The following is a 12952-nucleotide window of genomic DNA, read 5'->3' on the forward strand; positions in this document are numbered from 1 at the left end:
GGCAGGCTCGAAGTCAGTGGCAGGGTGCAGGCAGAGTGGTCAGGCAGGCAGAGTGGTCAGGCAGGCAGGCAGGCAGGCAGGCTCAGGGGCAGGCAGGCAGGCAGGCAGGGTCAGGGGCAGGGGCATGCAGAGTGGTCAGGCAGGCAGGCAGGCTCAGGGTCATAGGTAAGAGTGGTGGCTCAGGGTCATAGGCAAAGTGGTTTTTGCAGGCAGGCTCAACGGAGTCAGGGGCAGGGGCAGGCAGAGTGGTCAGTCAGGCAGGCAGGGTCAGGGGCAGGCAACCAGGCAGAGTGGTCAGGCAGGCAGGCAGGCTCAGGGTCAGGGGCAGGCAGAGTGGTCAGGCAGGCAGGCAGGCTAAACAATAGTTTAATAGTAAAACAGGGTGCAGGCAGAGTGGTCAGGCAGGCAGGCAGGGGCAGGGGCAGGGGCAGGCAGAGTGGTCAGGCAGGCAGGCAGGCTCAGGGTCAGGGGCAGGCAGAGTGGTCAGGCAGGCAGGCTCAGGGTCAGGGGCAGGCAGAGTGGTCAGGCAGGCAGGCAGGCTCAGGGTCAGGGGCAGGCAGAGTGGTCAGGTAGGCAGGCAGGCTCAGGGTCAGGGGCAGGCAGAGTGGTCAGGTAGGCAGGCAGGCTCAGGGTCAGGGGCAGGCAGAGTGGTCAGGCAGGCAGGCAGGCTCGGAGTCAGGGGCAGGCAGAGTGGTCAGGCAGGCAGGGTCAGGGTCAGGGGCAGGCAGAGTGGTCAGGCAGGCAGGCTCAGGGTCAGGGGCAGGCAGAGTGGTCAGGCAGGCAGGCTCGGAGTCAGGGGCAGGCAGAGTGGTCAGGCAGGCAGGCTCGGAGTCAGGGGCAGGCAGAGTGGTCAGGCAGGCAGGCTCAGGGTCAGGGGCAGGCAGAGTGGTCAGGCAGGCAGGCTCAGGGTCAGGGGCAGGCAGAGTGGTCAGGCAGGCAGGCTCAGGGTCAGGGGCAGGCAGAGTGGTCAGGCAGGCAGGCTCGGAGTCAGGGGCAGGCAGAGTGGTCAGGCAGGCAGGCAGGCTCAGGGTCAGGGGCAGGCAGAGTGGTCAGGTAGGCAGGCAGGCTCAGGGTCAGGGGCAGGCAGAGTGGTCAGGCAGGCAGGCTCAGGGTCAGGGGCAGGCAGAGTGGTCAGGCAGGCAGGCTCGGAGTCAGGACAGGAAATGGTCAAAACCGGTAGGGCGAGAAAAGAGAGACTGGAAAAAGCAGGAGCTGAGACACAAAACGCTGGTTGACTTGAACAAACAAATCAAATAAAATAAAAAATGTATTTGTTGCATGTTCTGAATACAAGTGTAGACTTTACCATGAAATGCTTCTTACAAGCCCTTAACCAACAGTGCAGTTCAATATGAAGAAAATATTTACTAAGTAGACTAAAATAAAAAGTAATTATAAAAAGTAACATAATAAGAATAACAATAACGAGGCTTCATACAGGGGGTACTGGTACAGAGTCAGTGTGCAGGGGGACAGGCTAGTTGAGGTCATCTGTACATGTGTAATGGCATTCTTTGTTTGTCGCAAGAAAGTCGGACCGAAATGCAGCGTGTTGGTTACTCATGTTTTTTAATAAAACAAATGACGATTACATGAAAATACTTAGACAAATACAAAAAACAACAAAACGGAATGTGAAACCTAAGTACAGCCTATCTGGTGAAACTACACAGAGACAGGAACAATCACCCACGAAATACAAAGTGAAACCCAGGCTACCTAAATACGGTTCCCAATCAGAGACAACGAGAATCACCTGACTCTGATTGAGAACCGCCTCAGGCAGCCAAACCTATGCAACACCCCTACTCAGCCGCAATCCCAATAACTAAAAAACCCCACTACGAAATACAACAACATAAACCCATGTCACACCCTGGCCTGACCAACTAATTGACGAAAACACAAAATTCTAAGACCAAGGCGTGACAACATGTAGGTGGGGGCAAAGTGTCTATGCATAGGTAACAAACACACAAACTGCAAGTAGCAGCAGTGTACAAAAGGGGGGGTCAATGTAAATAATCCGGAGGCGATTGTATTAATTGTTCAGCAGTCTGATGGCTTGGGGGTGGAAGCTGTTGAGGAGCCTTTTAGTTCTAGACTAGACAGAGTCTCTGACAATTTTATGGGCTTTCCTCTGACACCGCCTGGTATTGAGGCCCTAGATTGCAGGAAGCTTGGCCTCAGTGATGTACTGGGCCGTTCGCACTACCCTCTGTAGAACCTTATGGTCAGATGCCGAGCAGTTTCCATACCAGGTGGTGATGCAACCAGGATATTCTCGATGGTGCAGCTGTAGAACCTTTTGAGGATGAATCCAGTCTCCTGAGGGGGAAAAGGTGTTGTTGTGCCCTCTTCACGACTGTCTTGGTATGTTTGGACCATGATAGTTCGTTGGTGATGTGGACACCAAGGAACTAGAAACTCTCGACCCGCTCCACTACAGCCCCATCGAGGTTAATGGGGACCTGTTCTGCCCACCTTTTCCTGTAGTCCACAATCAGCTCCTTTGTCTTGCTCACATTGAGGGAGAGGTTGTTGTCCTGGCACCACATTACTAGTTCTCTGACCTCCTCCCTATATGCCATCTCATCATTGTCGGTGACCAGGCCTGCCACTGTTGTTTCGTCAGCAAACTTAATGATTGTGTTGGAGTCGTGTTTGGTCATGCAGTCGTGGGTGAACAGGAAATATAAGAGGGGACTAAGTACACACCCCTGAGGGTCCCCAGTGTTAAGGATCAGCGTGGCAGATGTGTTGTTTCCTACTCTTACCACCTGGGGGCGGCCCGTCAGGAAGTCCAGGATACTGTTGCAGAGGGAAGTGTTTAGTCCCAGAGTCCTTAGCTTAGTGATGTGCTTTATGGGCACTATGGTGTTGAATGCTGAGCTGTAGTCAATTAACAGCATTCTCACATAGGTGTTCCTTTTGTCCAGGTCAGAAAGGGCAGTGTGGAGTGCGATTGAGATTGCGTCATTTGACAAACTGAAACCAGACAAACAGAGAACAGGTATAAATACACAGGGGATAATGGGGAAGACGTGCGACACCTGGAGGGGGTGGAGACAATCAGAAAGACAGGTGAAACAGATCAGGGTGTAACACACAGAGAAGGGCACCTAAGGATAGCTACATCTGCGTGTAGTTTAATTACACCTTACTTGTGGAATAATCTCCAGAACAAAAATAATCTGTTTGTTTTTCATGATGTGTTTTGTACTATAAATTACTTTTTCTTACATTTTTCTTAAATTCCTTGTAAATATTGTATGTTTTTATTCTGTTTGATTTTTAAATATTGTGAATTTGTACAATTGTGTGCAGGGCTCCCTTCTAAAATAAAACATAAAAATAAAAATTCAATTTGAAATGAAAAAAAAATACTATCTCTTTACAAAAATAAGAAATTAATTCCTATGTATTGTCATTTTTTTAGAAGATGTTATATCATGTCTACACAGACCTGAGCTGTAGATGTTATATCATGTCTACACAGACCTGAGCTGTAGATGTTATAACATGTCTACAAAGACTGTAGATGAGCTGTAGATGTCTATTGAGAATAAGAGAGGCTGACTCCATTGATCCTCTGTAGAGGGGGGTGATGGGATGAACTGATGGGATGAGAGAGGAGAGAGAGCATATCAGGATCCTCTCGTCCTCTTGCTCCTCCTACCCGCTCCCTCTGAGCAGTCATTGGTGACAGGTTGCCATGGAAACAGTGGGTGGATATGGGCAAAGAAGTCAAAAATTAAGTGAGGAAGCCCATGTTGACTGGATTCACCCCAGCCAGTGAGGACTGGATTCACCCAAACCAGTGAGGACTAGATTCACCCCAACCAGTGAGGACTAGATTCACCCCAACCAGTGAGGACTAGATTCACCCCAACCAGTGAGGACTAGATTCACCCCAACCAGTGAGGACTAGATTCACCCCAACCAGTGAGGACTGGATTCACCCCAACCAGTGAGGACTAGATTCACCCCAACCAGTGAGGACTGGATTCACCCCAACCAGTGAGGACTGGATTCACCCAACCAGTGAGGACTGGATTCACCCCAACCAGTGAGGACTAGATTCACCCCAACCAGTGAGGACTGGATTCACCCCAGTCAGTGAGGACTGGATTCACCCCAGTCAGTGAGGACTGGATTCACCCAGTCAGTGAGGACTGGATTCACCCCAACCAGTGAGGACTGGATTCACCCCAACCAGTGAGGACTGGATTCACCCAACCAGTGAGGACTAGATTCACCCCAGCCAGTGAGGACTGGATTCACCCAACCAGTGAGGACTGGATTCACCCAACCAGTGAGGACTAGATTCACCCCAACCAGTGAGGACTGGATTCACCCCAGTCAGTGAGGTCAGTTATATACAGACAAAGACAATCAGAGGTCAGTTATATACAGAGAAAGACAGTCAGAGGACAGTTATATACAGAGTAAGTCAGTCAGAGGTCAGGTAAATGTGCCTCCTCCATCCTAGAACTTGAAATAGAACCTTCTGCAGATAATGCCCTCATTTGGACCTTGGGTCAGTTATATAAGAGAAAGACAGTCAGAGGTCAGTTATATAGGAAGACATAAGACAGTCAGAGGTCAGTTATATACAGAGTAAGACAGTCAGAGGTCAGTTATATACAGAGTAAGACAGTCAGAGGTCATCATAAGACAGTCAGAGGTCAGTTATACCAGAGAAAGACAGTCAGAGGTCAGTTATATACAGAGTAAGACAGTCAGAGGTCAGTTATATACAGAGATAGACAGTCAGAGGTCAGTTATATACAGACAAAGACAGTCAGAGGTCAGTTATATACAGAGTAAGACAGTCAGAGGTCAGTTATATACAGAGTAAGACAGTCAGAGGTCAGTTATATACAGAGAAAGACAGTCAGAGGTCAGTTATATCCAGAGTAAGCCATAAGAGGTCATTATATACAGAGATAGACAGTCAGGTATCAGCCATAATGACATCATTCCTTACAGAAAGATAATCAGTTATATCAGCCATAAGACATCAGAGGTCACCTTATAACCAGAGTAATCAGTCAGAGGTTACCTGATAACCAGAGTAGTCAGTCATAATGACATCAGTTATATACAGAGAAAGACAGTCAGAGGTCAATGTGCCTCCTCCATCCTAGAACTTGAAATAGAACCTTCTGCAGATAATGACCTCATTTGGACCTTACCTGATAACTACAATAGGAAACAGCCATAATGACATCATTACTTACCTGATAACCAGGTATCAGCCATAATGACATCATTCCTTACCTGATAACCAGGTATCAGCCATAATGACATCATTCCTTACCTGATAACCAGGTATCAGCCATAATGACATCATTCCTTACCTGATAACCAGGTATCAGCCATAATGACATCATTCCTTACCTGATAACCAGGTATCAGCCATCCTTACCTGATAACCAGGTATCATCATTCCTTACCTGATAACCAAGTATCATGGGACTATGCCTCCGTCTATTCAACAGACTCCTAACTGGAGACAGAAGTCACTTCACAGCTTTTTGATCCCACTGCAGTTGAAAGGTCAGAGAGCGTTTGAACTGCTGCACCAACCTTCAGGAGGCCCTCCCTCCCTCCCTCCCTCCCTCCCTCCCTCCCTCTCTCTCTCTCTCTCTCTCTCTCTCTCTCTCTCTCTCTCTCCCTCCCTCCCTCCCTCCCTCCTCCCTCCCTCCCTCCCTCCCTCCCTCCCTCCCTCCCTCCACTCCAACATTAAAGCACTGAGTCACTCGTTGATAAAGGATCCATCCATAATTTGAAAGGAACACAACACGGCAGCCGCCCAACTTGGTTTGCTATGAAGCTGACGATCAAAAACAGCTGTACATGTCACAGATTGGCCCTTTTATTAAGCTGCAGCACAAGAGAGAGAGAGAGAGAGAGAAACTAGACAGGGAAAAAGGGAGAGAGAGAGAGAAACTAGACAGGGAAAAAGGGAGAGAGAGAGAAACTAGACAGGGAAAAAGGGAGAGAGAGAGAGAAACTAGACAGGGAAAAAGGGAGAGAGAGAGAAACTAGACAGGGAAAAAGGGAGAGAGAGAGAGAAACTAGACAGGGAAAAAGGGAGAGAGAGAGAGAAACTAGACAGGGAAAAGGGGAGAGAGAGAGAAACTAGACAGGGAAAAAGGGAGAGAGAGAGAAACTAGACAGGGAAAAAGAGAGAGAGAGAGAAACTAGACAGGGAAAAAGGGAGAGAGAGAGAGAAACTAGACAGGGAAAAAGGGAGAGAGAGAGAGAAACTAGACAGAGAAAACGGGAGAGAGAGAAAACTAGACAGGGAAAAAGGAGAGAGAGAGAGAGAAACTAGACAGGGAAAAAGAGAGAGAGAGAGAAACTAGACAGGGAAAAAGGGAGAGAGAGAGAGAAACTAGACAGGGAAAAAGGGAGAGAGAGAGAGAAACTAGACAGAGAAAAAGGGAGAGAGAGAAAAACTAGACAGGGAAAAAGGGAGAGAGAGAGAAACTAGACAGGGAAAAGGGAGAGAGGAGGTAATCCATTGACTGATAGAGGGAGAGGAGAACTAAACCTAAGAGATACAACCGCTGTATGTTGACAGGACCAAATGTTTAAGGTCAGTAAGGGTGGAGGTTATAGGTTCATAGAGGTAGAAAGAGAGTTCTAGATAGATATAACCAGTTTTAGCACGGACAATGCCATTGAGGGCTTCCACCATTTAAAGTAGTCAACTGGGTGGGGATTCCTATAGGTTCCGAGCGAGCGACCAGCCATTGGTCAGAGTTTGGGCTGTGATGGTCATGGAATTTTGGATGTTGGCTATTGGTCAGCCAAATGACTGCGGTCACCGTTATAATTTGTTATAATTTGAATAGCAAAAATAGAGATTTGTTTTTTTTTCCATGTCCATTTGGGGAGGTGGGGATACTAAGCTAACACATGGAATTGTTTTAAAGATGGCCATGCCATGTATCATTTAGGTAATTTCTTTGGAATTTTAGGACCCCTTCACATGTTAAAATATTGAATTTATAATGAATATAGGCCATAGAAATGCATTGAATAACAAATTCATAAATGGCAAAAGAGAGAGTCACTTTTTTAAATTAGAAGTAGAAAGGTTTTGAAGTATTTGTTCTCTGATGCAGAGGGGTTGGGTAAAAAAAAAGATGACTATATATTGTTTTCACCTTTATTTAACTAGGCAAGTCAGTTTAAGAAAAAATTCTTATTTACAATGACGGCCTACCCTGGCCTACCCGGCCTACAATGACGGCCTACCCTGGCCAAACCCTAACCCAGATGACGCTGGGTCAATGGAGCGCCACCCCTTGGGACTCCCAATCACAGACGGTTGTGATACAACCTGGAATCAAACCAGGGCACTGAGATGCAGTGCCTTAGACCGCTGCGCCACTCGGGAGCCCCCAAAAAGATGTGGTCGACAGATATGCTTCTAGATCAACTTTGTCGTATTTCTTTTGTGTGTTATTTCTTCCATTATTAGCCCAGAATATTTTTTGTGCTTCAAGTTCCTCGGCGTACACATCACTGACGATCTGAAGTGGTCCATCCTCATAGACAGTGTGGTGAAGAAGGCGTAACAGAGCCTCTTCAACCTCAGGAGGCTGAAGAAATTTGGCTTGTCCCCTAAAACCCTCACAAACTTTTACAAATGTACAATTGAGAATATCTTGTCGGGCTGTATCACTGCCTGGTACGGCAACTGCACTGCCCTCAACAACAGGGCTCTCCAGAGGGTGGTGCGGTTTGCCCAATGCATCACCGGGGTCAAACTACCTGCCTCCAGGACACCTACCGCACCCGATGTCACAGGAAGGCTAAAAAGATCATCAAGAACATCAACCACCCAAGCTGCGGCTTCTTTACCTCGTTATCATCCAGAAGGAGAGGTCAGAGGTCAGTACAGGTGCATCAAAGCGGGGACTGAGAGACTGAAAAACAACTATCTCAAGGCCATCAGACTGATAAATAGCCATCATTTGCCAGCTACCACCCGGTTACTCAACCCTGCACCTTAGAGGCTGCTGCCCCTTTATACATAGACTTGGAGTCACTGGCCACTTTAATAATGTTTAAATACTGCTTTTGTAACGATGTGCGCTGAGAGTCAGGAAGCAAGTACAGGCAGTGAGTGTTTTAATAAAATAAAATAAACAAAACAATAAACACAAACACCGACATGAAAACAGAGTCAATAACACCTGAGGAAAGAACCAATGGGAGTGACAGATATAGGGAAGACAATCAAGGAGGTGATGGAGTCCAGGTGAGTGTCATGAGACAGAGTCAATAACACCTGAGGAAAGAACCAATGGGAGTGACAGATATAGGGAAGACAATCAAGGAGGTGATGGAGTCCAGGTGAGTGTCATGAGGAGCTGGTGCGCTTGACGATGGTGACAGGTGTGCGGGATAACCATCAACCTGATGACCTAGAGGCCAGAGAGGGAGTATACATGACTGCTTTACTCATCTCATATGTATATTCGGTATTCTACTCTACTGTATTTTAGTCAATGCCACTCCTACATTACACAATCTAATATTTATATATTTCTTAATTCTGTTCTCTACCTTTTACATTTGTATGTATTGTTGTGAATTGTTAGATAGTACTACACTTTTGGATGTAGGAACACAAGCATTTCGCTACACCCACACTAACATCTGCGAAACCAATGTGACCAATAAAGTTTGATTTGAAATGAGGAAGACACATTTCAGTTAAATGCATTCAGTTTTATGACTCAGGTATTTCCCTTTCATTATATCTAGGAGATAGTTTTGTGTTTTTTTGACACATATTTAACCCCTTAAATATTATTGGCACAAAACTACCTCCATACTTCCATTTGTTTATATGAGTTACCTTCAGTTAAGTCCCATGACACTTGTGGGAGGTTGCAGAGGAAAGCAGAGAATACCATGGTGTTGGTGAGAGTTTCCTCTTTCCCAGTGATGGAAAAAATAACCAACTGTCACATTTGAGTAAAGTAAAGATACCATAATTGAAAATTACTCAAGTAAAAGTTAGTCACCCAGTAAAATTCTACTTGAGTAAAAGTACTTGGTTTAACATGTACTTAAGTAAAAGAATACATTTAAAATTCCTTATATTAAGCAAACCAGATAGCATCAACTTCTTTTCTTTCTTTTTTTTACAGAAAGGGTCACACTCCAACATTTACAAAGGAAGCATGCGTGTTTAGTGAGTCCTCCAGATCAGAGGCAGTAGGGATGACTAGGGATGTTCTCTGTTTAGTGAGTCCACCAGCTCAGAGGCAGTAGGGATGACCAGGGATGTTCTCTGTTTAGTGAGTCCACCAGATCAGAGGCAGTAGGGATGACCAGGGATGTTCTCTGTTTAGTGAGTCCTCCAGATCAGAGGCAGTAGGGATGACCAGGGATGTTCTCTGTTTAGTGAGTCCTCCAGATCAGAGGCAGTAGGGATGACCAGGGATGTTCTCTGTTTAGTGAGTCCTCCAGATCAGAGGCAGTAGGGATGACCAGGGATGTTGGATGATAAGTGAGTGAATTGGACTATTTTCTTGTCCTGCTAATCATTCAAAATGTAACGAGCACTTTTGGGTGTCAATGGAATAAAAAATACAATGTTTTGTTTTAGGAATGTAGTGAAGTAAAAATAGTCAAAAATATACGCGGAAAGTACAGCAAAAACACAACTTAAGTAGTACTTCAAATGATATTTACTTAAATACTTTACACCACTGGCCATTCCACAGCGGGGTCATATTAGTTTGTACTGCAACTCAAACGGTTTTATTTTTTGACGTTACAGACAGAAGTTTGCACGAGTCCCGTGACACTTGTGGGGGGTAGTAGAGCAAAACGGAGAACACCATCATGTCCGTGAGAGTGGTCACAATAGTTTAATAGTCCAAACCGTTCAGATGCTACAGACGTTTTCGTAAGAAGACCGTTTTTTTTTTACGGATGTTTTCATGGTCTAACAAACACCGCTGTTGGCGGATGCTGTGCGGTGGATTGAGTAATCCACGCACACGCAGCCCATCTAAATCTTAAATTGAGGATTTTTTAAAAATTATTATGTTACTTAGATTGACCCACAGCTTAAAGATGAAGGTCATTGTGGGTGGAGGTTATAGGTTATTGAGTTTGGTGGTTTGGTCCCGCCCACAACACCTAACTACTGACACTTCATATTATAGAGCCTGTTAGTCAGTCAGTCAGTCAGTCAGTCAGTGCTGCTGTTAATGCAGCTGGAGTCTGTCAGTCAGTCAGTCTGTCAGTCAATCTATCAATCAATCAGTCAGCCAGTCAGTCAGTGCTGCTGATAATGCAGCTGGAGTCTGTCAGTCAATCAGTCAGTCAGTCTGTCAGTCAATCAGTCAGTCAGTCAGTCAGTGCTGCTGTTAATGCAGCTGAAGTCTGTCTGTCTGTCAGTCAGTCTGTCAGTCAATCAGTCAATCAGTCATTGCTGCTGTTAATGCTGCTTGGAGCCTGTCAGCCAGTCAGTCAGTCAGTCATTGCAGCTGTTAATGCTGCTTGGAGCCAGTCAGCCAGTCAGTCAGTCAGTCATTGCAGCTGTTAATGCTGCTTGGAGCCTGTCAATCGTCTTATGAGCCATCCGGCTATGGTCATATCGTCAAACATATTCATGCTGTCCATTTTAGGACATCCTCCATTGCATTCAAGGCCAGTATTGAAGGATAAATACCACCATATGGTCTGAAATAAAGACTGCAAGTTGTTTTTCAGGTGAGAAATGCTAAAAACAACTAATGATGACATTGGTTTCGGATTTCAGAAGTCAGTTTACAAAATGGCAGATTTGGGCACTGATAAGCTCTTTAATTGAAATGCAGACAGTAACATAACGTCAGAGCTCTGGTTCTGTGCTTCTGAGCCTACAAAAAAATCCCATCAAAAATCTGTCAATTAAGACGGGCTCAGTGCGCGCTAACCAGGCCGCCAGGTGCACGGTGTTTCCTCCAACACATTGGTGCATTGGTGCGGCTCGCTTCCAGGTTGGATGCGCGCTGTGTTCAGAAGCACTGCGCCTTGGTTGGGTTGTGTTTCCGAGGACGCATGGCTTTCGACCTTCGTCTCTCCCGAGCCCGTGCGGGAGTTGTAGCGATGAGACCAGATAGTAACTACTAACCATTGGATACCACGAAATTGGGGAGAAAAGGGGGTAAAATTCACACACAAAAAAATAAAAATCTGTCAATTTAAACTAGAGACCTCTGGGGTTTTTTTTGTAATTGGATGTGGCTTAATACATCTGCATCCGCCAGTGTTGCACATCTGCATCCGCCAGTGAAAGGTGGCAGAGCTAAAGCTGTGTTTATCAGACCATGAGACGTCACGAAAACCGGTCTCCTCAGGAAAATGTCTGTAGCGTTTTCCTCTACGACCCGCCACAAGCGTCACGGGACTATAGGTAACCGGTACACTTTAACAAAAAAATGTATGGAAGTTAGTTTTGTGCCTAAAAGGGGTTAAATATATGTAATTAAAAAATATATATATAATTATATATACATATATATATATACAGTTGAAGTTGGAAGTTTACATACACCTTAGTTTACATACACCATATACATTTAAACTCAGTTTTTCACAATTCCTGACATATAATCCTACTAAAAGTCACTGTCTTAGGTCAGTTAGGATCACCACTTCATTTTAAGAATGTGAAATGTCAGAATAATAGTAAAGATATTTATTTCAGCTTTTATTTCTTTCATCACATTTGGTAGCATTGCCTTTAAATTGTTTAACTTGGGTCAAACGTTTCGGGCAGCCTTCCACAAGCTCACCACAAGAAGTTGGGTGAATTCTGGCCCATTCCTAGAGCTGGTGTAACTGAGTCAGGTTTGTAGGCCTCCTTGCTCACACACGCTTTATCAGTTCTGCCCACAACATTTCTATATGATTGAGGTTAAAGCTTTGTGATGGCCACTCCAATACCTTGACTTTGTTGTTCTTAAGCCATTTGGCCACAACTTTGGAAATATGCTTGGGTCATTGTCCATTTGGAAGACCCATTTGTGACCAAGCTTTAGCTTCCTGACTGAGATGTTGCTTCAATATATACACATAATTTTCCCTCCCCGTGATGCCATCTATTTTGTGAAGTGCATCAGTCCCTCCTGCAGCAAATCACCCCCACAACATGATGCTGCCACCCCCATGCTTCACTGTTGGGATGGTGTTCTTCGGCTTGCAAGCCTACCACTTTTTCCTCCAAACATAACAATGGTCATTACAGGGGCTTTTTCCTTGCTGAGCGGCCTTTCAGGTTATGTCGATATAGGACCCGTTTTACTGTGGATATTGATAGATACTTTTTACCTGTTTCCTCCAGTATCTTCACGAGGTCCTTTGCTGTTGTTCTGGGATTGATTTGCAATTTTCACACCAAGGTATGCTCATCTCTAGGAGACAGAACCTTTCTCCTTCCTGAGCGATATGGCGGCTGCGTGGTCCCATGGTGTTTATACTTGCGTATTATTGTTTGTACAGAGGAACGTGGTACCTTCAGGCGTTTGGAAATTGCTGCCTAGGATGAACCAGACTTGTGGTGGTCTACAATTTTGGCTGATTTCTTTTGATTTTCCCATGATGTCAAGCAAAGAGGCACTGAGTTTGAAGATAGGCCTTGAAATACATCCACAGGTACACCTCCAATTGACTCAGGCTAATTGACATCATTTATCAGAAGCTTCTAAAGCCATGACATAATTTCTGGAATTTTCCAAGCTGTTTAAAGGCACAGTCAACTTAGTGTATGTAAACCTCTGACCCACTGGAATTGTGATACAGTGAATTAGTGAATCTGTCTGTAAACAATTGTTGGAAAAATTACTTGTGTCATGCACAAAGTAGATGTCCTAACCGACTTGCTAAAACTATAGTTTATTAACAAGACATTTGTGTAGTTGTTGAA

This window comes from Oncorhynchus masou, chromosome 18 (assembly GCF_036934945.1).
Source record: "Oncorhynchus masou masou isolate Uvic2021 chromosome 18, UVic_Omas_1.1, whole genome shotgun sequence".
Lineage (NCBI taxonomy): Eukaryota > Metazoa > Chordata > Actinopteri > Salmoniformes > Salmonidae > Oncorhynchus > Oncorhynchus masou.